This window comes from Corvus kubaryi, unplaced genomic scaffold, assembly GCF_017639235.1.
Source record: "Corvus kubaryi isolate FWS band 111438036 unplaced genomic scaffold, C.kubaryi_AGA036_p1.0 37262, whole genome shotgun sequence".
In the NCBI taxonomy this organism is placed as follows: Eukaryota; Metazoa; Chordata; class Aves; order Passeriformes; family Corvidae; genus Corvus; species Corvus kubaryi.
The window spans coordinates 373,108-396,517 of record NW_024581078.1 but is presented as its reverse complement, the minus strand read 5'-3'; the positions used below and the strand labels follow the sequence as shown (position 1 = coordinate 396,517).

Here is a 23,410-nt window from a genome sequence, read left to right as displayed (position 1 = left end):
TCGGCGGAGGGAGGGACCCCGCGACCCCTCGGCGGAGCCCACGGCGGCCCGGCCGGGCAGGGGCGGGGCCGGGGCGGGGCCGGGGCGGGGGCGGCTCCGGGGCAGCGGGGCCCGGCCGGGGGGACCCTGACGGCAACCCCGGGAGCGGAGCCCCGGGCTCACCGCAGCCCGCTCACTCGGCGTCCCTCCGAGCCTGCCCTTGGGGTTCCCTCAGACCCTTTGGGGTCTGCACCCCCATTCCGGGTCCTTTGGGTCCTCTCAGACACCACCCCGTTCCACAAAGCTTCCACAGTACTCCCCAGAATAAAGGGAAAATCCCCCTTGCTGTGCCCCCAGCACCCCGGTCACGTCCCCGTTCACCCGTCGCCCCAAGGCAGCCTCGTGCCCAAAGGGGAAACTGAGGCACGGCAGCGGGTGCTGGGATAACCCTTGCCTTGAGATTCATGGCAATGCTTTTGGCCATACAAAGCCCGGCACCGCTCATCTGTGATGAGATAAACTCTCACCTCTAAAAACACCAAAAAAAAAAAAAAACAAAAAAACCAAAAAAAACCCCCAAAACCATCAACAAAAGCCACAACCTTCTTCATTTATTTTTCATGGAGCTGCACAGCCGTGCTGAGCTCTTGCAGCCATCTGTAAAGGGAGAAGGTAATTCCTAGCCTAAGGACTTTAGAGTTTAAATAAGATATAAACGCAGCGTGAGAGGACAGCAAAGGGAGCGGCGAGAGGGGGTGTGCAACAAAAGGGTTTCTTCAGAGGGAGATTAGGATAGGAGATTAGGATATCACGATTGCGACGTATACGCCTTTGCATTGACTCTATATGGGATTTCAGAGCAGCTCTGTTATCTCCAGGCAGGAACAAAACACTCTGTACTTGCTCTTTTCCAAATCATACCAAAAGTTGGAACCGACAAGGAAAAAAAATCACAACAAAATTCCTTCTTCCCTCTGCTCCCCTCCCAATTTTGCTCATGTTTTTTTTTTCCTTTTCCACACAGAGAGATATTTTTCTGGTTTTTTTTGTTTTTTTTTTTTTTTTTTTGAAAGCTCAGGGTTGAAAATCCTCGGTCATTTGGGAATTCTCAGAGCCAGCGGCCGTAGCGGGGCTGAGCACAGAGAGGTTCTTGGCAGGCCCTGGCAGAGAGGGCTGCGCTGGAGCATGTGCCTGGGAGAAGGGGGGCTGCGGGGGGCAAAAGAGGCCACATACATTTTTAGAAGAAAAAATAAAAACGAGGAGAAAAAAAAGCGTCACCGAGGCCTGCCTGGCGCACACGCCAGCACTGGGGGCTGGGAGCGGAGGAGCGCGGGGAGGAGAAAGGCTGAGTGGATGGAAGTGAGGATCCAGATTGAAAACAGATGGGATTTTTCTTGCCAACCTGACATCCGAGACCACGGGAGGCGGGGTGAAACTTCCCTTCAGAGAGGCTGGCAGCCAAGAGATATGGTGGGGGGGGCCCCCCAAAAAAATCCCAGTTTGGTTTGAAATCCCTTCTCATTCCTGCTCGGCTGGGGCTCTGGGGTCGGCAGAGAGGAGCCCCCTGGAACTGGGTTGTTTTTAATACTTTGAGGGGTTTGATTTTACCATTAAGTGTCTGATTCATTTGTTCCTGCCTGCTGGAGCTCAGCCCAGCCTGGCAGTTAATACTTGCCCTGGGAGACATTTTAGGGGCATTTTGCACCCCCGCGGATCCCTCTGCGTATGCTCACGAGGGAAACCCGCGTCCGTGCACAGAAATAACCCCGCAGGGCCCACAGGGCACAACCTCCACCCCGGGGGGAGCTGGGATGCAGGAAACATGCTGGAGTGGGGCTGCAAAGATCCACATTTCCATGTAAAAAGGCACCATAAAATGCTGGAGGACCTCACACCTCTTGGCACAGCCCTGGCACCTGAGCTGGCGGCCTCCAGCAGCCCAAGCTGCGCAGGTTTAAAAAGTCCAGGATCAAGGACAGGAAGATGCTGGAGTGTGTCCAGAGAAGGGAACGGAGCTGGGGAAGGGGCTGGAGCACCAGGAAAGGCTGAGGGAGCTGGGAAAGGGGCTCAGGCTGGAGCAAAGGAGGCTCCGGGGGGACCTTGTGGCTCTGTACAAGTCCCTGACAGGAGGGGGCAGCCGGGGGGGTCGGGCTCTGCTGGCAGGGAACAGGGACAGGAGGAGAGGGAACGGCCTCAGGCTGGGCCAGGGGAGATTTAGGTTGCTTCACCAAAAGGGAGGTCAGGCACTGGCACAGCTGCCCAGGGCAGTGGTGGAGTCCCCATCCCTGGAGGCACTTAAAGCCATGTGAATGTGGCACTTGGGGACATGGGGCAGTGGTGCCCTTGGCAGTGCCGGGGGAACGGCTGGACTCACTGATCTAAGAGGGCTTTTCCAACCTCAAAAATTCCATGATTCTAAGCTGCAAACAAACGATACAACAGTCCCAAAGTGACTTAGCAGTGATTCATCCAGGAGTCAATTTGTGGCTGGCCGGAGGCAGGGCTGAAGGAGCCGCCGTTGCGGGTCACACCTCCTGCCTCCCACTCCAGCCACACGCTCCACTCCTCAGTGCCACGAGGGACTGGCTGCTGCAAATCCCAGCACAAGTGGCAGGTCCCTGGTGATGCAGTGTGTGACGAGGGGGATTTTTTACCCCATTTTGGGATAAAAATCACTGCAGGACCGTGAAAGGTTTGGTGTGCACAAACCAGAGCCCCACATACCCCACGGCACAGCTGCCCCTCCATCAGAACACGGGTGTCCTGTGGGGCTGGCAGGGACGTGGGCTCTGTGTCCCCCACAAGATTTCACAGCTACCTTGCAAACCAGAAACAAAAAGTTAATGGTGCGGGCTTGACCACATATTTTCCAGGGGCTCTGGGAGACCGGCTCTCCGCAAGCCGGCTAACACACACTCTTTTCATTCAGAGCTTTAAATACCCAATTGTGTCTGTTTTCAGCACGCTCATTTTTAGCATTTTAATGATATGGTCCCCAGCTTTCACCCTCCTTGGATTGGCCCCAGCATGGCTTTTTTTTTTTTTTCCTTTTTTTTCTTTTTCCCCCCCTTCTTTTTAACATCGTGCAGAGCGAGAGGGGAAAGGGAAGAGGGTTAGCAAGAGGTCACACATTTCTCCTAACCCAAGTGTTTTTCCAGCAGGCAGGGGGTCCTGCTGGCGACAAAGACGGAGCAGCCCCTGGGCTGTGTTGGCTGCAAGTGCTGCCCCTTGTGCCTCGGTGCCCGGCGTGGGACGGGCACGCTGCCCTCGCCCAGTGCTCCACCCAGGGACCTTCCAGGAGAGACAACGGGCAGCAGTGCCCATCCCCTCGCCCCAGCACGGCCCAAACCTCACTCACCACAGCCAGCCCTGGAAGACAGAGTGTGGGATTTGCCATTGCAATTGCTTTCCCTCCTTCTCCTGCGGACAGAGCTTTCCTCTGGCTTCCACTGGCAGGATTTTGCTTGGCTACGCTGCTCTCCTCAGGGATGGGCAGAAGACCCCATCTGCAAACAAGACCTGGCTTGGGTGGGCTCTGCACCCCCAGCAGCCATCACTGCACTGACACAGCAAAGCTGCTTTGGGTCCAGGCTCAGCAGCAGCACCAACACCCTAAAGCTGCTGGAGCACTCTGCACACTGCCAGGAGAGCCAGGGAGGCAGCAGGAGACTCATGGCTGCACCTGAGAGAACCAAACATCCCCATTCCTCAAGCACACTCAGCTCTACTTCCTTTTGGACGTGCCGCTGTGACTCAGCCCCGAGGGACGTCCTCTCCTCCTGTCCCCACCACACCACGTCAACATCCAGTGCTGTCCCCGTCCCCTCTGCCCCAGCTCCACACACACCCTGTCCCTATCAAGCACCTTTACAGGGTGCTTCAGCATCAGCCGCTCAGAGGATTTTTATCTTTTTTCCCACCAAGTAATATCGAAATGATATTTATTAAATTTGCTCTCTAAGTCCCTCAATCTGCTCCATAATACAGTGAATCTGCGAGGTGGTTTCACTGATCCCGCCTCAATGAGACCAGATTAACACAGATGATCCCGGCTTTGCGGCTCCCTCAGCCCGGGGAGGGTCAGAGGTTGTGCAGAAAGGCAAAACCCGCTGGCAGCGTGGAGCTGGAGGAAACCACGTGGCCTTGGAAAATGATTTCCGAGGTTAATTCCAGGTGGAAAGGAGGGAGCACTCAGCGTGGATGGAAAACCCGTTCGCCTCTGTATTTCAGCCTCTCTTGCTCTTATCTCCCTCCTCAAGCACATTGACTGCACCTGCCCCCACCCCGCTCCCCAGCAAGATGCCCATTAAATCTCAAATCAGCTCCAGAAAGGTTCATCAGATCCATTATCTCTGCATTCAGCTAAATTATGAAAATCATTAAGATAAGGAGGCATGGAGCCTATTAGTTTCCTGGAGAGGATGCTTTACAATTCTTTTCCTTCTGCTTCCACATTTAATTACCTTAAGTTTCACAGTATTTAATTCCATTTATTAAACCTTTAATATGTAAAAACAAAACAACAATAAAACCCACTGCTGGTCGCCTTTCGGGAGGGTGCAGAGCCAGGGCCCGGCTTGAGGCAATCCTCCATCCATGCATGGACACTCACAGCTGAGCTGGAGCTGTGCTCATGGGGGATGCATCCACTAATTAAAGAATTAAGGATGTGCCCAGGAGTCCGCGCAAAGGGAAATGAGCAGTGCCAGCCCAGGGTTCTCCCGTGGGCTCCCCCAAGCCAGGCTGGTCCCTGAATAACCCAGAGAGATGACACAAAAAAGCAGTGGGATTGTGGAAACTATATTTATTCTTTTCTACAATTGCAGGAGCACAGTTAATCTGCAACGCCCCCGCCCCAGGAAGCCCCAGCGGGGACGGTGCTCCTGCAGGTACACACAGGGATCCACACTCGGTTATTTGGGTTTTCCTCCTGGACAGAGGCTATTTTAGGGCACTGATAGCGAGCCTATGGAAACAGCCAAGCCCCCACATGCTCCAAGCAAGGTCAATGTGAAGCATTAGCTGCTTGCTGGCTGCATTTTGCCTTCCCAGAGATGCCATTCAGCAATGTTGGTTCCTATCAGAGCAGCATCCAAAGCCCCTTATCCGGCAATGGCAAACAGCCTGTGACCCTCACGCTGGGCTGTCTCTGCCATCTACACAGGACAGATACTGAAGAAAGCAAATAAAACCAGAGGCACAGCCAGGGAAGAGCCTGGTGCAGGGACACCAACTGTGCCATGCATGGAGGGGAAGATGCCAAGCCCAGCTGCTGCCCAAATCCACTCCCTGTGAGCACACAGACAATTACAGACCCATACACAGCATTTCCAAACACCTCCTTGCAGGAGATCTCAACATTTGGACAACGTATGGACAACTGAAACTTTCTGTGAGAAGCTGGGGACAATCATGGAGCACCTTGAGCCATTCCTAAATGTCCAAGACTAGGCTGGATGGGGCTTGGAGCAACCTGGTCTAGCAGAAGGTGTTGGGGGGTTGGAACAAGATATTCTTTAAGGTCCCTTCCAACCAAGCCAAACCCTTCTGTGATTCCATAATTCAGACACTTCTCTCCAGCACTTGCACAGCACAATTTGCAAATGCTGCTGCCTTCAAGGCCTGTCCCATCATGCATCCAAACAGGGCCCCACAGCTCCAAGCACTGCAGTTTCTTCCCATCGACATCTTTTACAGCATTAAACCTCAAACTTGGCCTGCATTTTGCATTTGGTTTCTAAATCACGAACCACTCTGGAAAAGTAGCACCAGGAAGAAAAAAACAACTTGCTAAAGTGTTCCCCAGCAGCATATCCACAGACTTTAATACAAAAAAGCTGCTGCTAATTTAAAAAACAAATGTTTAAGCAATCAAGCATGTTTATTTAATTTGTCCTTTCTGTGCCAGAGAAGGGCCGGGCCGCTCGCAGCGGCTGCCACGCGACGTTATCGAGTGTTCGTGGTGAGGTCCCTGCCTGGTGGGATGGGGGCAGCTGGAAGCTCCAACACAACCCATCCCTTGAAGGGGAGCTCAGAGAGGCTCCCTTGGGATAGTCCAGCCTCACACCCTGAGATGAAGACATCTACAGCCTAAGAATGAGACTGAGGATTCAACCCGCTGCTGGCACCCAGCATGAAGCAGGTCACAGAGTCAGGGAATGGTTTGGGCTGGACTGGCCTTTGAGATCACCCAGTTCCATTCCCCTGCTGTGGGCAGGGGCACCTTCCACTAACCCAGCTTGCTCAGAGCTCCACCCAACCTGGCCTTGAACAGTTCCATCCACGAAGATGGGCATCCCCATCAATTCCCCACTCCTACAGAAGCAGTGAAATGTTAGTTCATTTGCCATCACTGCAGACCAGAGGTTCTTCATTAAAAAGGCCATGTGTTGCTGTGCTTGCAAAGAGGGTGCAGAACACACAGAGACAGGTACAGGGGAACCCAGAGCCCTCAGGTGAATCCAGCTGGAAAGGGCCAGTGGTTTTCATAGGGCACATGCTGGGCACAGTTCCTGAAAAGCCTTGAAAAGCCTCCAAAGGCCCAAACCCACTAAAAATTGAACAGTAACCACAGGACAGCAACTCTGCAGATAATCCAGATTTCTCGTGGATCCTAGAACACCTAAAAGGACCCAATTTTCAGAGTACAAGTGAGTCCCCAGAGAGGCTGGAGAGCCCCATGCTGCTCTTCTCAATGCTAGAAGGGCTCAGACCTGGACAGCAGATCAGAGTCTCCTTTCCCACCACAGCACTGACAGGAACAGTGACGTTTTGGAGAGGGGGTGGACGTGCAGGATCGTGAGGGAACCCACCATAGGCAGGAACTCAATTCAAAGCCTGTCATTATCACTGGCTTTAACAAATCGCTCCTGGGCATGGCAGGTACTTTATTAATTTTTCCCCCATGCAGCATCGAGGGTGACCGAGGAAATCCAGTGGCCTGTTGATTTGTTTGCCTCCCTGGCCCAAAATAACTCACTATTTATTTTTAAGCAGCAGAACGCACCAAATCCTCACATCGATGCGAAGGAGCTGGAAGGAGATGCCACACACACCCGTGGCACCAGCACCTGGACAGAAGGTTTCCACCTCATTCTCTGCATTGGGAAAAAGCCAGGCCCAAGTCTCCCATTTGCCCTTCAGACATGGGAAAACTGAATAAAGGGATTTTTCACTCCATTGGGTTTCTCCTGGCAGCCGCGTTCCTGTCGGATTCACCGCCCGCCGTGCCTGAGCTTTGGTCTGCTTGAAGTGCAGGGAGGTTTTGGGTACCTCAGCCTCAAACGCAGCCCCTGGCCTGGAACTTCTCTGTGCATCCCTCTGAGGCTGGGGCCAGCTCAGGTGCCCACATCCCTCTCGGAGCTGAAGCTGCTCTCCTGTCCCAACGGCCGTGGTTGTTCAAACGGGAGGATTCAGGATTCGCTGTGTGCCTTCCCCTGGGATTGCTCCAAGCAGCAGCTGATGCACACGGACACGTGCAAACAAAAAACGCAGCAGCCCTCCTGAAGAAAAGGCCACTGGGGCTGCTGGGCGGGTGTTCTGGTGGTGATCTCCTGGGGGCTGCACAGGTGAGAGGGAGCAGAGGGAGAACCCAGTCCGAGGACATCCACAGGCCGGGACGTCTCCTGCACAGCTCTGCTTCAAGCCCCGCAGGAAGGGGGTTCTCAAGTCACACAACCCCAGCAGAAATCACACGAGGCAGCTTCGCCGTCTCCATCCAGTGAGGCCCCTACTGATGACCTTTATTTGTGTTTTTTTAAGTGCCATCTCCATTCTTTGTGGTTACTGAGAGTGTTTTCCATATGAGCAGCACTGAAGAGTCTTCCAGAGCCTGCAGCCATGCCACACTGGAGCCTGCTGAGCAGCCAAGCAAGACCCGCAGAACCCCAGCGCGGGCTGGAAGCTGCCATGAAGACTACGTGGGCAGTACTGGATCTGCCGAGAACTTGGGACAAAACCACTGCTGGGGACAGGCGAGGCTCAGGAACACAGCACAGACGGAAGGAGCCGCAGCAGAAACGTGCCACAGCCGAGGGGACACGGGGACAGAGCGGGAACAGCAGCTCCAGTGCTGCCAGCACTGCTGGGCTGGTGCAGGTCCCCAGAGCCCCCAGGCAGTGGCTGCTGGCAGCCCTCGGGCAGGGAGCTGCTCTCCACAGGGAATTGGCTCTCCCCATACACGCTCCTTCATGGAGAGCCCTCTTTGTTTTCTTTCTTTAGAAAAAAGGAAAAGGCGAGGGAAGCAACAGCGCCGTTTTCCAGGGACCCAGGACTCCTCGTGCCCAACCCCAGAGCGGAGTTAAACTGGATTAAATCTGAACAGAGCTCTCTAGCAGAGCCCGACAGCAGAAGGAATCCTACACGCACACGCTTCCCCCTGCTCCCTGGGGATGGCAGAAGGGACCTGGGGGCGCATCTTGTACCTGCCCCCACACCCCTGGGTAACATGACACACCATAAATAACAGGATGCTCACCTGTGGCTGAGCAGCAGTGCTGTGCACTGCCCCTCACACAGGCAGTCCTGCGGGGCAGCGGCACGGGCTGGCTCTGCCGTTCCCTGCTCTGTGCAGACACGCCGGGACTGTGCCCAGCGCCGAGCCCGGCAGCTCTCCTGGCACTGCCCTGCCCAGACATGCCTGGGCTGTGGGTTCTGGGGGGAGGCGTTCGCAGGGAAAAGGGAGACCTTAGAGAACCTTCCAGTACCTAAAAAGGCTGCAGGAGAGCTGGGAAGGGACTTTGGAGGACAAGGAGGGCAGGGTTAGATATTGGGAAGAGATTCTTCCCTGTGAGGGTGGGGAGGCCCTGGCACAGGCAAAGCTGTGGCTGCTCCTGAATTGCTGGAAGTGCCCAAGGCCAGGCTGGATGGGGCTTGGAGCAGCCTGGGACAGTGGAAGGTGTCCCTGCCCATGGCAGGGGTGGCACCAGATGAGCCTTAAGGTCCCTCCCAAACCAAGCCATCCTGTGACTCCATGGCTGACCTTGCTTTGCCACCGTAACATGCTGAGGTGAGCAGCCCATGGCAGCAGCAGCACCTGATGGAGGCAGGTACAGACTCTGCCTTCCTGATTTGGGAGAGAGCAACAGCAATTGCCACCTGGGCCAGGCTGGGGTGCAGCACTGGCAGCTCAGCTGTCCCATGCCTGATGCAAAGCCCCATCTCTTCCAGAAGTGCCTCCAGAAATGCACTGCTGGAAATGCAGCAAATATTACACACTGCTGGTAACACCCCTCCCTCTTCCTCGTGTCCCAGACACGCTTTCACTTCTCTTCCCACCATCCCATCAGCTGCCAGCTGCAGAGGGGCCTTGCCAGCTGACAGATGAAGCTTCAGGTTAACAAATCCAATTTGTCGGAGACAAAAAGCCAAAGCGTTTCATTTCTGATGGCTTTTTTTTCATAAAATTGCTCAGACATTCAAGACTTGAAATGTCACCATGTCACTCGGTGGCGGCTGAGGGCACAGAGCTGGAAAGGTCAGGAGAAGCTCTCCAAGAATCACCCCTGCTCAGTCTGAAGGGAAGGGGAACAGGGCAGACAGGGCCACCGTGATTGCTGGGGACAGGGAGGCCACCAGCCAACACACAGCCCATGCTCCCAGTCCAGCTCTCAGCAGAGCACAGGGGGATGGTGATGCCCAGCGCCAGACCACGAGCACCCACTCATGATTGCAAACAAGCCCCTTTGGCTCTTCTTGACCCCCAAACTCCCTCCACCCCACTCCCCTGGGCCCCAGGCCAGCTGGGACCATCGCACTTCCCTGAGCTTGAATTAACAAAGCCAAAGGGTTTTCCCCAGAGCCACTCAGGGCATCTCCCACCAGTGCAGGATGCAGTGGCAGACTGGGAGGCAAGGCAGAGCCCACCTGTATCGCACGAGGAGCAGGGAAGGCTCCAGCAGGCACCACTGAACCACAGCAGCACTTTGCCGGGACCTCTGCCTCCCCCGAGCTGAGCCTCGGAGCAGGGATGTCCAGAAGGGGTCCTGCTGTGTTGTCCCACGAGCAGTGCTCAGGGCACTCTGCCCCCAGCCCCGAGGGACCCAAAAGCTGTATCAGCACAGCCGGGGCCAGTCGCAGAGGCCACGGGCACAACCAGGGCTGCGTTCCCCGCCAGGACACGGGGCAGGGAGCAAGTGCTGCAGCTCCTGGGCACCCCTCCAGCCCACAGGAACCCGAGACCTCCCTGGCGGGTGAATTTACTGCTGGGAACATACAGTTAGAGCCCGGAGGTGAGGCAGAACAGGACACCCCAGGGCCCAGCTATGGGACGTATGAGAGCGCCTGAAAACGAAAACGGGCAGTGTCCGTGGTGTCCATCTGTCCCTGGAGCCACCAGGCCACTGTCAGCAGCCTTGCCGCAGACAGTGCTCGGGCTGGGTGTTTAACTGCAGGAGTCTGGGGAGAACATGAGCTGCTGCAGGGTTCTGTGTCAGCCACAGCCTCCTCACAGGGCTGGAGCCTCTCAAATGCCAAGGGGCTGATTCTGACCTCTGCTCACACACAGCCCCAGCATGGGGGTCAACAGCAGCCAGCTGCAGCACCTCCCATCCCTCCCATCTTAGAGCATGTCATTGGTCAAAGCCTCAGGCTCTGGGCAATGCCCAAAGCACAACGACGTGATGCAATGCTAGAGCCCACGCTGGGACTGTCCCAAAATGCTGAAGTCCCATCCCAGAGCACAGCAGGTAGCAGGTGGGGAAGCAAAAGCTGCTTCCCACACTGGCCTGCCATACTCCTGCACAATTCCTGGTCCCAGCAGTGGGAAAGGCTCTGGCTTCTCTGCGCAGGATGATGCAGAGCAAGGATGCTGCTCCAGTTTGCCTCTCGGGCATAGGGGAAAACAGAACCCAAGGGAAGCACTGCCAGGGGGCTGAGCCAGGCAGCAGTGGGTGACCAGGAGCAGAGAACTGGGAGGCACGACTCGGGTCAAGCTTGGCTCAGCAGCAGCCGCCCACCCTACACCTGGCGCCACAACACCCACAGGAGACATTCCCTGGGAACAGGGACAAGATGGAGCCTGGACTCTCCTGAGGCAGCAGGGAGCTCCCACTCCCACAGCACAGGGCTCCTTCCTGCGTGCTCCTGGGAGGGGGCGGCCGGGAAGCAGCTGGCACCGAGTGGAGCAAGGGCCACGTGTCCCCTCCGCCACCGCTCCGCACGGGCTGTTCCCGGCCCTGCCACCTCCTTCCCGGCAGCGAGTCCCACGCGCCCGTCTGCCGCCGCCCGCTCCATCCTCCCCTCACCCCATCCCACCTGTCCCAAAGCTCTCCCAAGAGCCCCAAGCCTCCCCCGGCGCGGCGCTGCTTGGCAGCCGTGTGGGTTTTCCCGGCTGCTGCCCCGTTGTGCCAAAGCGCAGACTTCCAAAGGCTCTGCGATCCTTGCGGGTCCCTTTCAGCTCGGGATATTTTCAGATGCTGTGACTGCAAGCAGCCAGGAAGGTACCTCTGTCCTGCACTGCCATTATCCACACCCAGAGGCTGCGGCTACAAGCAGAGAGGCACATACAGATGGAATGGGATGGACAGACAGGACTCCAAGTGATGCCACCACTTCTGGCACTGCCTTGGCAGAGGGCACTGAGCAGCACACCCTTCTTGTGACTTCAAAAAGCCCAAGCCCAGAAATTATTTACATAGGCAAGATTTCACGATATGGGGTTTTTTCACTCCTAAAGGACTTCTCAGAAAAAAAATGGGTTTAAAATAGTGACTTCCAAAGAAAAATCCAAGTTGAAAGCCTTGCTTTGATTTTATTTTAAGATTAAAGCTCTCTGCAGAGTGTTCTAGGGCCCTGATGTGAGGACCACAAGCTCCTCTGATACTTCCTAGAAAAACTTCCAATTGAGCCACCCGTAAACGCTCCTTGTGAGAAGGTTCAGAGGGCCCGGAGGAGAACAAGGCTCTCAGGGGACACACACACTGCCCAGGACACCGCCAGGCTGCTCTGCCTTGAAAGCATCTCTCTGCAGGAGGCAGAATGGAGGATGAAAAATGGGGGCATGGATAAGGGATACAGCTCACTCAGAGACATTGGAAAACATCAAGGGTAAGTCAAGAACAAAGCACTGGGATGGGAGATCCGGATACACGACAACACAGCCTAACTACAGCCTGGCTCTGGCGGCTTAGAAGAGAGAAATCCAAGCCTACGAGCTCTGTGAGCTGACCTGGCCAGCCCAGTGCTGGGGACAGTGGCTCGGGGGCACAGACCCCTCAGGAACACCCCTCTGCTCCCCTGCAAAGAGCATGGCAGGAAAGGCAAGAGCTGTTCCCGAGCTTCCCTTCCTGTGCCCTTCTTACACGCCCGGCACAGGTTGCTCTGGCAGCGGGAAGCGCTCGAGCATGCAGGGAGCTCACCCCGTCTGGGGGCACCCAAAGGCAGCACAGAGCCTGCCTGTCCCCCCCACTTCACCAGTCCTGCCCCCAGCCCCCCTAGATGCAGAGACACAGCCATGTCACCCACCCATGATAAGAGGGGACAGCCCAGTAACTACAGCACAGGATGAGGTAGGACATTGGGGACGATGCCCCAGGTGGGTCACACAGCAACCAGGAAGACCCTGCCAGCTGAAAATGCATCTCCAACACGAAAATTGCATGTCTTCTCTTCACCCCTTCCTCATTACTCCTTACCCAGTCCAAAATCCAGCTCCTTGCCACACCAGAAGCTCATGGCACCCATGTGGGCCCCCATCCCAGCTCCCACACCCCACGGCGGGCTCCCTGAGGCAGCAGGGATGAAAAGCCTTAGCTGTGAGAGCCATTAAGGATTTCATTCACCTTTCTCTCTTACTTCTAAGAAACACTTCAGTTCCTCCCACCTCCCTTCTTTTCCTCTTTTCAAAGCAACCTTACAGCTATTTTTAGATCAGCACATCTCAGCGCTGCCGGATGGGTGCCATCCCCCGCGTCACCTCCACTGGGAGGAGAAGCAAAGGGATGCTCCAGTTCTCCACACCTCTGGGGCAGCTGCTCAGCCTGGGGATTTTCAAGCTGCTTTCTGGAGGCATGACTGGATAAAGCATGGAAGCTGCCATCCCACTGCTTGGGAGCAGATGCTGAGAGCACAGCAGGTCTGTGGTCTTTCCCAAAACCCAGGCAGCCTCACCCGGATCCCCTTACAGGACCATCAGCACAGCCTTTGGGGCATGTAGTCCATGAGCAGCTCCAGGGGCCAGAAATATCCCTGGTGCTCCCACCTCGCAGCAGCAGACAGGTCAGCCTGCTGAAATCAAGGTGCTGAGACATGAAGGTGGTGGCTGGAGCTTCGTCCTCATCCCTCCCCGAGGAAATGGGACACGTGGTGAGGGTGGCTCGTGCTCCTGCCCCGCTCCGCTTGGAGCACAACTGTCAGCTCAGCCTCAGCCCTTGAGAGTGCCAAGTTGTGCTTTGGGCTCCTGGAAAAAATAAATCTTCTTATCAGCATGGTGCAACAAGTCCTTCCAGGAAGGAGTTAGCAACAACCTTGCTCCCAGGAAGGAGTTAGCAACAATCTTGCTCGGCTGCTCTCCTCGGGGCTCTGAGCGCATCCCAAAGCAGAGCCAGGGCTTGCCTGGTGGGGCAGCTGTCAATTCCAGATGAATGGTGCTAGGGGACTGCAGATCCAGGGATCTTCCTCTTCCAGACAAGTTTTGCAAAAGGACAGAAGTAGGCTGCAAGTCTCAGGACCTGGATGCCAGAAAGGAACAGAGGTGGCAGGAAATCCCAAACCAGTGGAAAATTCAGCTTGGTCTGGGTCAAATGCAGAGGAGGAAGTGGAGGCACAAGCAGAGGCAGAGGAAAACCCCTTCCAGGAGAGCAGCCCAAGAGGTCAGGTCTGTACGAGGCTTCGGCGATTCGCAACGCTTCGATTCTGACGTTGAAGGTCAAAACCCTGGAGATGGTCAGGAGCTGGCTCCCCAGAGGATGATTAGCCAACAATTCTCCCTGCGGAAGCAGAGCAGTCCCAGTGGCATGTGGGAGCAGCAGCTGCCACCTCCCACTGCTGCACTGGCAAAAAAAATCCATCCCGGGCACAGCAGATGTCACGTCACCTTTGCTCTGGAGTGGGTGGCCGAGCTGGGACACGCTGATCCACCTGCCTGGGCTGGACAGGGAGGTGACCCCAAGTTCCCACAGTCAGAGCTCAGTGAAGCAGCAGCGTTTGGGGTAAAACCCATCAGGAGAGGAAGGAGACGAGCAGCAATCTGATGGAGGCTTCCTGGCTGCCGGCACTGCGGGGACACAGAGGCTGTGCTGGAGCCCCAAAACAGCCTGTGCCCTGGGATCACACTGAGCTGCCAAGGTTGAACCATTCCTGGGATTGCATTTGGTCCTGCCAGCTCCTGTGCTTGCTCTGGACTCACAGGGAGAATGTGAAACCACCCATGGCACGTGCAGGGCCATCGCTGCCCCAGCACCCTGGGAGAGCTGCATCCCCTCCTGCTGAAATCTCCTGAGAGAGGGGCAGAGATTTACCACGGGGTGAAAAAGGCAGCCCAGCTGCCCAGCATGGGGGGATTAATTGGGGTGGTGCCCTGTACCCCCAGCCAGAGGCAGGAGAGAGGCTGCATTCAGAAATCCGTGTTGGGTATTAACAGGGACACCAGGTTATATCCAATCGCCACCATTTTAGAGCCCTGAACCAAGCAGCCACATGTAAATACACCTGGGAAAAACAGATTTGCTTCTCATTTTATTTATCAGCCAGGGCTGGGAGAGCAGGGATGCATCCCCGAGATGCCTTCTCCTGGCTCCAGGAACGTGTTCATTATTCCCAGGCCGTGTCTGGCAGGGTGCGGATCGCTCTCAGATTACAGATGTTTATCAGTGAACTGTAATAAAGGTGGGACAGTGACACCAAGATGAATATTATATTTCAGGAAAATTTAAATGAAATGATCCATCATGCCCAGCAGATCAGCACCACCCTCTGCCAAGCCCCGCACGGAGCGGAGCAGCTCCAGGACTGAGGCTCCGCTCTGGAGCCCCACAGTCACCTCGGCTCAGGGCTCTGGAGGAAAAGCAGCGGTGACAGATAAAGAGAAGCACTTTGGGTTTCCAAGGGCACACAGAGAAACAGCAACACGGACCGGCTGGGTGGCAAGGGAACTCCATCCTTCTCCAGCAGGGCAGTGAGACATCCCCGAACACCGGGGGACAAGCCCTGCTCCATTCACCGAGCGAGCCCCAGTCCCAGGCTGAGCACAACCAGAATCAGAGGGCCCTCGGAAACGGGACATGGCTCGGGCAGGATGTGGAGGGGAAGGGTTACAGAGTGGCTTTTCCCTTAAGTGAAATATTGCCACTGGCTCAGTGGAAGCAGGAGGTTGGTCCCTCCAGGGAGGAAGCTATCAGAAACCACTCTCCCTCCCAGCATGGCTTGCCCACAATTTGCTACCTGTTGCACTTTACAATCAAGCAAAACACTGGAAGAACTAAAGAGGACATTAAAAATCCAGAGCGGGTGCAGAGCGTGCAGGGCAGGGACACCAGGAATGCTCCGAGCTGCTGCAATCCAGCCATGGAGGCATTACACATTCATCTGAATTTTAAATACAGAGCATGATGACTGGCATCCTCACAACTGCCACCGCAGCCTCACACTACAGCTTTTATGGTAATTCACAGGGAGTTACCCACAAGGCACCGCAGAGATTTTCTTGGCAGCCATCCTAAACTAATTTTTATAGGTTAGTGTACGGTTATACATAAACGTTTAAGAAAAATAAAATGGCGACTTGGAGGGAAGGACATGGCTGGGAGGTTCTGTGCCGTGGCATGTGATGGTCCAGTGCAAAACACCACGGGGCAGAGGTCCACTGCCGGCCACCCCATGTCAAGGCCAGCGGACAGAAACACCAGTTGGTTCATAAACTGGTTTGCACTGGCTACCACAAGACCCAGCCCTCTGCATCAATCCTTCCCCAGCGCCTCTGGGTCTCCAGAGCATCCCCTGCCCTTTGCAGGCTGTTCCATTCAACCAGGTCCCACCTGGCCAGGAGACAGCACTCTGCCGGCTCCCAGGGGACCCACCGGTACCGGGCTGTGGTGCTCAGCCCCTGACCTTGGTGCACCAGCCCGGAGGGGACAAGAAAAATCCCAAGGAACAACAAGTTGTTGGTAGAAACTACAGCACCCTGAGAAATACCCTTCATAGAATTGTGGAGTGGCTTGGGTTAGAAGAGACCTTTAAGATCATCTCGTTCCACCCCTTGCTCCCGACGGGACACGGCTCTGCCCACCACCTTTGCTTCCTGCATATCCTGACCGTGCTGGACACGGGAACTTCTCGTGGTGAGGGGAAACTGCTGCTCAGCTTCCAGCTCCTCTCTGCTGCCAATGGAGGGAAAGAGCTGAAGCCGCTGCCAGCAAGCAGCAGCACCTCGGGAAACAAAGGAGAGACGCAGCAGGAGGGAAGCCTTGAGCAGTGCAAGCCCGAAGCAGCAGCACCCATCTGTGATTCACAGGAACCAGAACAAACACTTGATGATGTCAGAGCTGACGATTAGCTTAAAAAAAAACTACAAAAACCTTGAATTCCTGCAGCTTTTGCTGCACGCACACACGCATGTCACAGCACGGAAGCAGCAGGTCTGTCCATTGCTGCTGGATCACAACAGCAAAATGGAGGGAAGCATGACCAAGACTTTTAAGGAAAGAAGCTTTCAGACTTAAATCAGCTGTGGAGTTACTCACAACACTGATTTGGATACAGGGACACCTCGAAGAAAACAACTGAACAACAGATCAGAGGGAAAGATGGTGAGATTCAGCTCCAGCACCACAAAGAGACAAAGCACTGAATTCCTGACGAGGCAGCTATTTTCCCAGGATGGGATTATTGCAGTTTGAGAAGCCACATGCACCATGTCCTCCCTCTCCTGCTCACTATGTGCCATCCCAGCTGGCTGTTTCCATGCAAGAGAGATGGAGAGCACCTTGCCCCCAGCTTTGTGCCTTCTGCACCCAGAGCACGAGGTTACCCCGTGTGACTCCACACCTCACGTAGCACTGCCCACAAAGAGACGTGAAAGCAGGGGAAAACCCTGAAACAGCCTTAGGTAAAGTCAGGGCCTTTCTGGAGTGAGGATCTGGTGGATCTTGACTGTGAAGTTTGGATCTGATGTATCTCAACTCGTCCTGATGATGTGTTCCCTGGAGCACAGCAGCAAGCACGGGAGAGCAAACCATCCCCGAGGTCTGAGCAGACCAGCTTTTACCTGCTGTGCTCCCAGGCAGGCTGACCAGAGGAGCTCAATGCTCAGAAGCAGGATATGTGATGCATTCCCACCATCACATCCCCGCAGACCCCGTCCAAGACACCCCAAGACTGATGCAGAGAGACGGCAGCAGGAGAGGTGGGACCCGGTGGGACCCCCGGCACGGAGCACCCCAGGTACAGATTCACCTCTGAACCCTTCACTACTCAAACCCCAAAAGGCTTCAAAATCCTCCTGGAGAGAGAGACCCTTCTTGCAAAACCCCTGCAGGACCTGCCACGTGTTGCAAATCGTGGCTGCAGCTGAACCAGCCGTGATCCCCGGGAAGGTGGGGACAGCCCAGCTGCTCAGAGGTCACAGTCAAACTGCAGCCCCCGGACTGGTGTAAGCCAGCACTGACAGAGCACTCACCTACAAATGGGACTGAAAACAGGGGATTCAGCTGCTGCTGTGCAAAAACAACCCTGACACGGCAGCAGGAGTGGAGAACTCCAGGAGCTGGGCACAAATAGCCATAGGCTTCCCAACCTAAACCATCCCACAGCCCCGATTTAATCTGATTTATGCAAATGTTAAACCAATTTAGGTGTACACATTGTACGAGTTGCCTGGCCCAGTTTAATTTGATAGGTTTTTAAACCTGTTTAGACAAACTAATATCTGCTGTCTAATCTAGAGCAGCTCTTATTTTGTGCAAATGTTGCCAGGGAACTAGAGCACGGACGTTCTGATGGATCCTGGTTGTACAACACTCACACTGCATCAGCCTGAGCGATAGTAATGCATGGAAAACGGGAATGCTAAAATCCCATCTCCCTCAGGGCTGGCCATGCCCAAACAGCAGAGCTCCCAAATCCCATGCTGCTGCACCACGAGCTGCGCAAAGGCCATTCCCAAAGCTTTCCAAACCCACAATGCACAAGCCCAGGTGAGGCTCCAACAGCCCAGGACCACAGGATGGCAGGATCGGGACATGGTGAAGCCTCGCTTCTCTGGGGCGGGGGACAGAAGTCCTTGAGGGGCCAGGAAGTCCCAGGAAGAGGGAGAAATCCCAGCTTTGGGTTGTGTCCTGGTGTGTCCCCCTTTCCCAAGAGCGGGGCTGTCTCACCCTCATTATTCCTTTGGCTCCAGAGTCAGCAGAGCATCCCCAAATACCTCAGTTCTGCGCCTCCAGGTGTGTGCACAGCCCATGCCACGCTCCTCCACCCTGCACGTGCCTCCTCCTCGCACCTGGGCATCCCAGGGGGACGCACATCCCCATCCCCTTCCTCTGCCACAGCAGCTCCTCTGCCTCCTCCTGGGCTGTTCACACACCTGTGGGAGCCACACGCCTGCCCTCGGGAGCCGGTGGGAGGCCGGGAGCCAAGAGGCTTCACGGATTATAAAAAAATAATAAATAAAGTTCAAAGAAACTCACACCTCCCAACCAGCTCCTTATGGAGCCATGTCAAGAAGGCAACAGGACCCTGAAAATTCCTCTTTTTTCGGAGGATGCTGGGGCTGCAGGGGGACACGGCCGTCTGTGTGCAGGACAAGCAGCTCGGCACGGGCGTGTCAGATGAGCAAATAATCCGACAGCACAGGCAGCCTTTGCAACAGGAACGCCAAGCTCGATAAATTACAAGGCAAGACAATGATACCCAAGCTAGAAAAAAAAAATTAGAAGTCCAAAAGAATTATGTTGGATCAGACCCAGAACTCCAGAGGGCTTATGAGTTGAAAGATGGGGGAAAATAAAAGACAATTTTCAGTTTCCTAGGCTGATGTCAAGGAAAAAAAAAAACAGCTGGTCAAGTTATAAAGCAAATAATCAGAAAGAGAGGACAAGAGTAAAAAAAAAAGGTCTAACGAACAGAGCCTGCAGATTGTTCCAGCTTATTGTGTAATAAACTTTGCAGAAAGGAAGCTGGTCTGAGTGTTACTACTTCAGGGCTCACAGGTTTAAAATCGACCACAATTTTTAAAAAGCAATACTGACACGGCCAGAAGCTGCCCAGCCTGGCTGGCTCCTTCCATTCGCAAATATAAAATAAATGAAATATATGTCCTGGGGGTTCTGCCCAGAGACACCAGGCCAGAGCAAAGCCCCCAGCTCCTGACCCCATTCCCACCATCCTCTGCAGGAAGCAAAGAGCTTCACGGATGGAGGGAGCTGGGCCAAGGGAAGGGATTATTTGAAGTACAAGTCAGGCACATTTTTCACGCTGTTGAAGCAATGATATTTAACAGAAGTCATTTACAGATTTCTCTTTTTTTGAGGAGAGAGTTATGAATAATATGCATGTTCTTATCAACTCGTATAAGAAGAATTTAAAGCTCAAAGTTCAGCAACTGTGGATTAAACTACTTAGCAGCATCTTTTTAATGCAACTGAGTAACCTCTCTCCTTACCATACGCTCGCACTGCCCACACTGACTCGGGTTAGATCTGGCTTCACTTTATCTCGGATTCCTACACTCGCAATTTTATCTCTGCAATGCAAAAGAAAAACTGTTTCAGCTGGGAACAGAGCGAGTTCAAATCAAACCCATGTGCGGCGCAGGCCACAGGCCACAGCTCGCATCCATCACGGCAGCTCGCCACCCACGCAACCCTGGCGCCACGTGGGGAGCGCATAAACAGCTCAACAGGCGTTTACTACCTGGAGTAACTCTGCTCCGAGGAGAGCAGCTGCATGGGGCTGCCCCCGGTGCCAGCCTGGGGAGCGCCCCGCTGGGCACCGCAGAGGGATCCACGCTGGGAGGGACCCCCAGACCCCAGAGCAGCATGGGGTCGGAGTCTCCCACCTCAAAGCCAGCTCTGGGGTCCCTTAATATGGCCCGAGCCCTTCGGAGCTGTTCCTGTGCCCTGAGGAGCCACAAACAGCACCCCCCTCCAGCCTCAGTTTCCCCGGCGTGTGGCCACATCATCTCTGCGGACATCCCGCCTGGCTGGACCTCAGCTGTCTCTCCACCCTCATTCCCACCTCTGTCCCCAAGGCAGCAGCAGAACTGAGGGTCTAACAGGAACCCACAATCCTGGAGAGAGAGAGCAAAGGCACGTTTTTCCTCTTCTCCTTAGGGAAGATGTCACACTGGTCACTCCTTAGCATCCTGAAAAAGGCACAGCAAACCTGCTCCCCTAAGGACGAGATGAAAGGGATGCCCCAGGAAGAGGCTTTGTTCACCAAACCTACATTTATCAACCCAGTGAGCACCAGGGAACAGGGGGACACAGAGACATGGGGGCCACAGAGGACCCAACCCTGTCCTGCCAGCGAGGCCAATGCCAGAAGACAACCACAAAAGGACCCGAGGACCTCCTGCCCGTCACCTCCATCACCCCATGCCCAAGCACATGAACGGCTCTGCTGTGGGGGACCCCTCTCCCCCCACATCCCTTGGTGGCATAGCTTCAGCTGGAAGCTCCTCTCACATTACTCAAAGTATTTATGACTTTTTCCCATTTGAAATATGGGCCTTTACCACGCACAGGAAGGAGGAGGAGAGTGCCAGCAAACCCGTTAATTTATAAGTCAATCTGGCAGGGAACAATTAACAGCTTTCCCCCTGCTGGGTGTGCAGAGGGGGGGTATCTTCCCCGTAGGAAGGGCAGGAGGGTCCCCTCATCAGCACACGCCCTGCCCTGCTGAACCCAACAGCCTTTGTGCCCAGCACCCAGATCCAACCTCATTTCCCTCACTGGGAGCTCTCCCAGGGACAGCAGCCCTGTCCCCCACAGCCAGGTCCCCTTCAGATTACACAAACAGCTCCTCCAGCCAGGTGCAGGTACAAAACCCCCAACACACGATTTATAGGGAAAAATGATATAAATCCGTAATATTTTGCCCTGGCCAAGTCAAGCTGCAATCAGCATTGACAGCCGGGAGCTGCGGGCAGGAGCAGAAGCAGGAGTGCCATGGGGAACGTCCCCTGCAAATTTCAGAGGGGTTTGCCTGGGGAGGGAACAGGCGACGCTCCAGGCACTCCCCTCACTCCGCAGGGTGTTCCCGCTCGGAGGAAGGGCTGAAACTCCCCCGTCAAAACTGCATTTTCCTCCCAACTGCAGAGAGTGCTTTTGCGGGAGAAAAGCCTCCCGGGACTCGGAGAGGGTGAACGCCCCAAGAGCAGAGATGTCCTCTACCCCACGGGGTCCAGATTCCATCCCGCAGATCCTGACCACCCTCCCACGGGCATCACCTCTGCACCCACACTGCTCCCCTTATACCACATTTGCTTGCCCAGGAGGGGCTGGAATGGGATCCTCCTGGGGAAACACAAACATTATTAATCGTTACACTTATTGAAGGGGTGTGGGGGGGTTCACCCTCCTCGTGACAAATTCTGGCTCGGTGACACGGAGGCTCCGGGGCCAGCTCTTGCCTGCTGCAGGATGATCCCAGGGCTTGAGATTTCAGCTGAAATCCCCGAGGGCAGATGGAAAACACCACCTGCTGTCACCCCAGAGGTGTCCCGCTGTGACTCCAGGGCTGTCCCCAGCCCCAGAGCCCAATTCCCCTTTCAGAAGGGTGTAGCCCCCAGAGCGCAGGGGAGAGGCCCCCCCCAACATGGGGACTTGGGTGGTTCTGGGGTGACCCACGTCCCTTCCTCACTACTGTCACCGAGCCACCCCACAGCCGATGACAGCGGGGCAAAACCCACTTGCTGGTGGGCTCAGGGGTGGTGGGAGGACAAGGCACCCCCGGTGCCTGGGGTGGGAGCAGGCAGCATCCCGGGGGACACAGCCGTGTCCCCAGGACGCGGTATCGCACAGGGGAACGCTCCGACGGCTCCTCCGACACCCGCATCCCGGCGGTGCTGCTCCGGGAGCGGCATCGGCTCCACCACCGGAGCATCCCAGTGTGCCCAGAGCCGGGAGGTGGAGAAGCCACCGAGCAGCACCCAGCACAGGCGGTCCCACGGTGCTGCTCCGTGGGAGCGCAGCCCCGAGCACGGGGGTGATGCCGGAGCCCCCACGGTCACGCGCGGGGCCGCACCCCGCACCCGGCGGGACCGCGCTCGGGAGGCGCCGGAGGGACGGGGCGGGGGCGCGATGGCAGCGACAGAAGAGCACGGAGGGGCGCCGGGGGTCCTAAAGCGGGGGCGGCGGGGGAAGGCACCGGCAGCGGGGCGTGGGACGGAGCGGGGCGCGGACACATCCCGGGGCGGCGGGGGACGGAGCGGGGCGCACCCCGGGAGCGGCAGCGGGGCGTGGGGCGGGCTCTGCCCCAGGACCCCCCGGCCGGGCTGCGCCCCCCAGGCTCCAGCGCAGCTCGGTGCCCCCGCCCGGTTCCGGGGCCGCCGCCCCGGCGCTGCCCCGCATCCCCCCGCCGCACGTGCCCGCGGTCCGGCGCGCCCCCTCCCCGCACCCCCGCTATAGCGCGGCCCCTTCCCCCCGCACCCCTCCCATGCGTCCCCCCATAACACGCCCCCCATTCGCCGGTGCCACCCACCCGCGACCCCCCCCATCGTCGCCGGCCGCACCCCCCGCAACGAGACCCCCGCCCGCCTGCCCACCCCCTCCCGAGCGCTCCCCGCTATAACGCCATCCCTCACCCCCCCCGCCGGCCACCCGCGCCCCTCTCCCGCGACCTCCCCCGCCGCTCTCGCTGCACCCCGATGTAACGCGACCCCTCCTCGGCGCAGCCCTCCCGCAGCCCCGCGGCTCAGCGCGGCCCCTCGGCCACCCCCGCGCGGACAAAGCGGCCCCACGCCCCGGCCCCGCTATAACGCGCCCCCGGTACCTGCCGGCGCGGCCGCCCGCTCCCATGCTGCCGGCGGAGGGGCTGCGAGGGGCCGCGGCCGCCCTCCCCGCCCTCCTCCTCCTCCTCCTCCTCCTCCGCCTCCCCGCTGTCCCTCCGCCTCCGCCCGGCGGCTGCGCTGGGGCCGCGGCGCGGGGACACTGCGGCGCGAGCTCCCGCCCGCCGGCCACTCGCACAGGTGATGTCATTCCCCGAGCCGCCGCCGCGTGACGTCACCGCGGGGCGGGACACCCCGAGCCCTCCCCGCTCCGCCGGGGGGCGCGGGGGCCGTGACGTCACCGCGGAGCCGCTGGGGCGCGGCCGCGCCTTAAAGGCGCCGCGCACGTGGGAGCGGGGGCGCGAGGGGCGCGGGGGGCGCAGGGGTCCTTGCAGGGCCTCCCGACACGTTTGATGCAGCCACCGCGTTTAATGGATCCGCTGTGGCTCCCGTGTTTGGTGTAGCCTCCACGTTCAGTAAATTCTCCATATTTGCCCTATCTCCCATGTTTAA

General features: G+C 56.7%; 1 protein-coding gene across 2 annotated transcripts in view; it reads right to left on the bottom strand.

Annotated features, from left to right (window-relative positions):
• PTPRS (protein tyrosine phosphatase receptor type S) overlaps positions 1-22,999 on the bottom strand; it is a 149,133-nt gene extending 126,134 nt beyond the window's left edge. The window contains exons 1-2 of one of the 2 annotated variants that reach the window (XM_042024346.1): positions 22,903-22,958; positions 19,571-19,651 (exon numbers count right to left, since the gene is read on the bottom strand). The gene's annotated coding sequence lies outside the window, so the exon portion shown is untranslated. Of the gene's footprint in view, positions 1-19,570; positions 19,652-22,902 lie in introns of both variants that reach the window. The other variant, XM_042024345.1, reaches the window with a different exon arrangement.
• Positions 23,000-23,410: the final 411 nt, after the last annotated feature.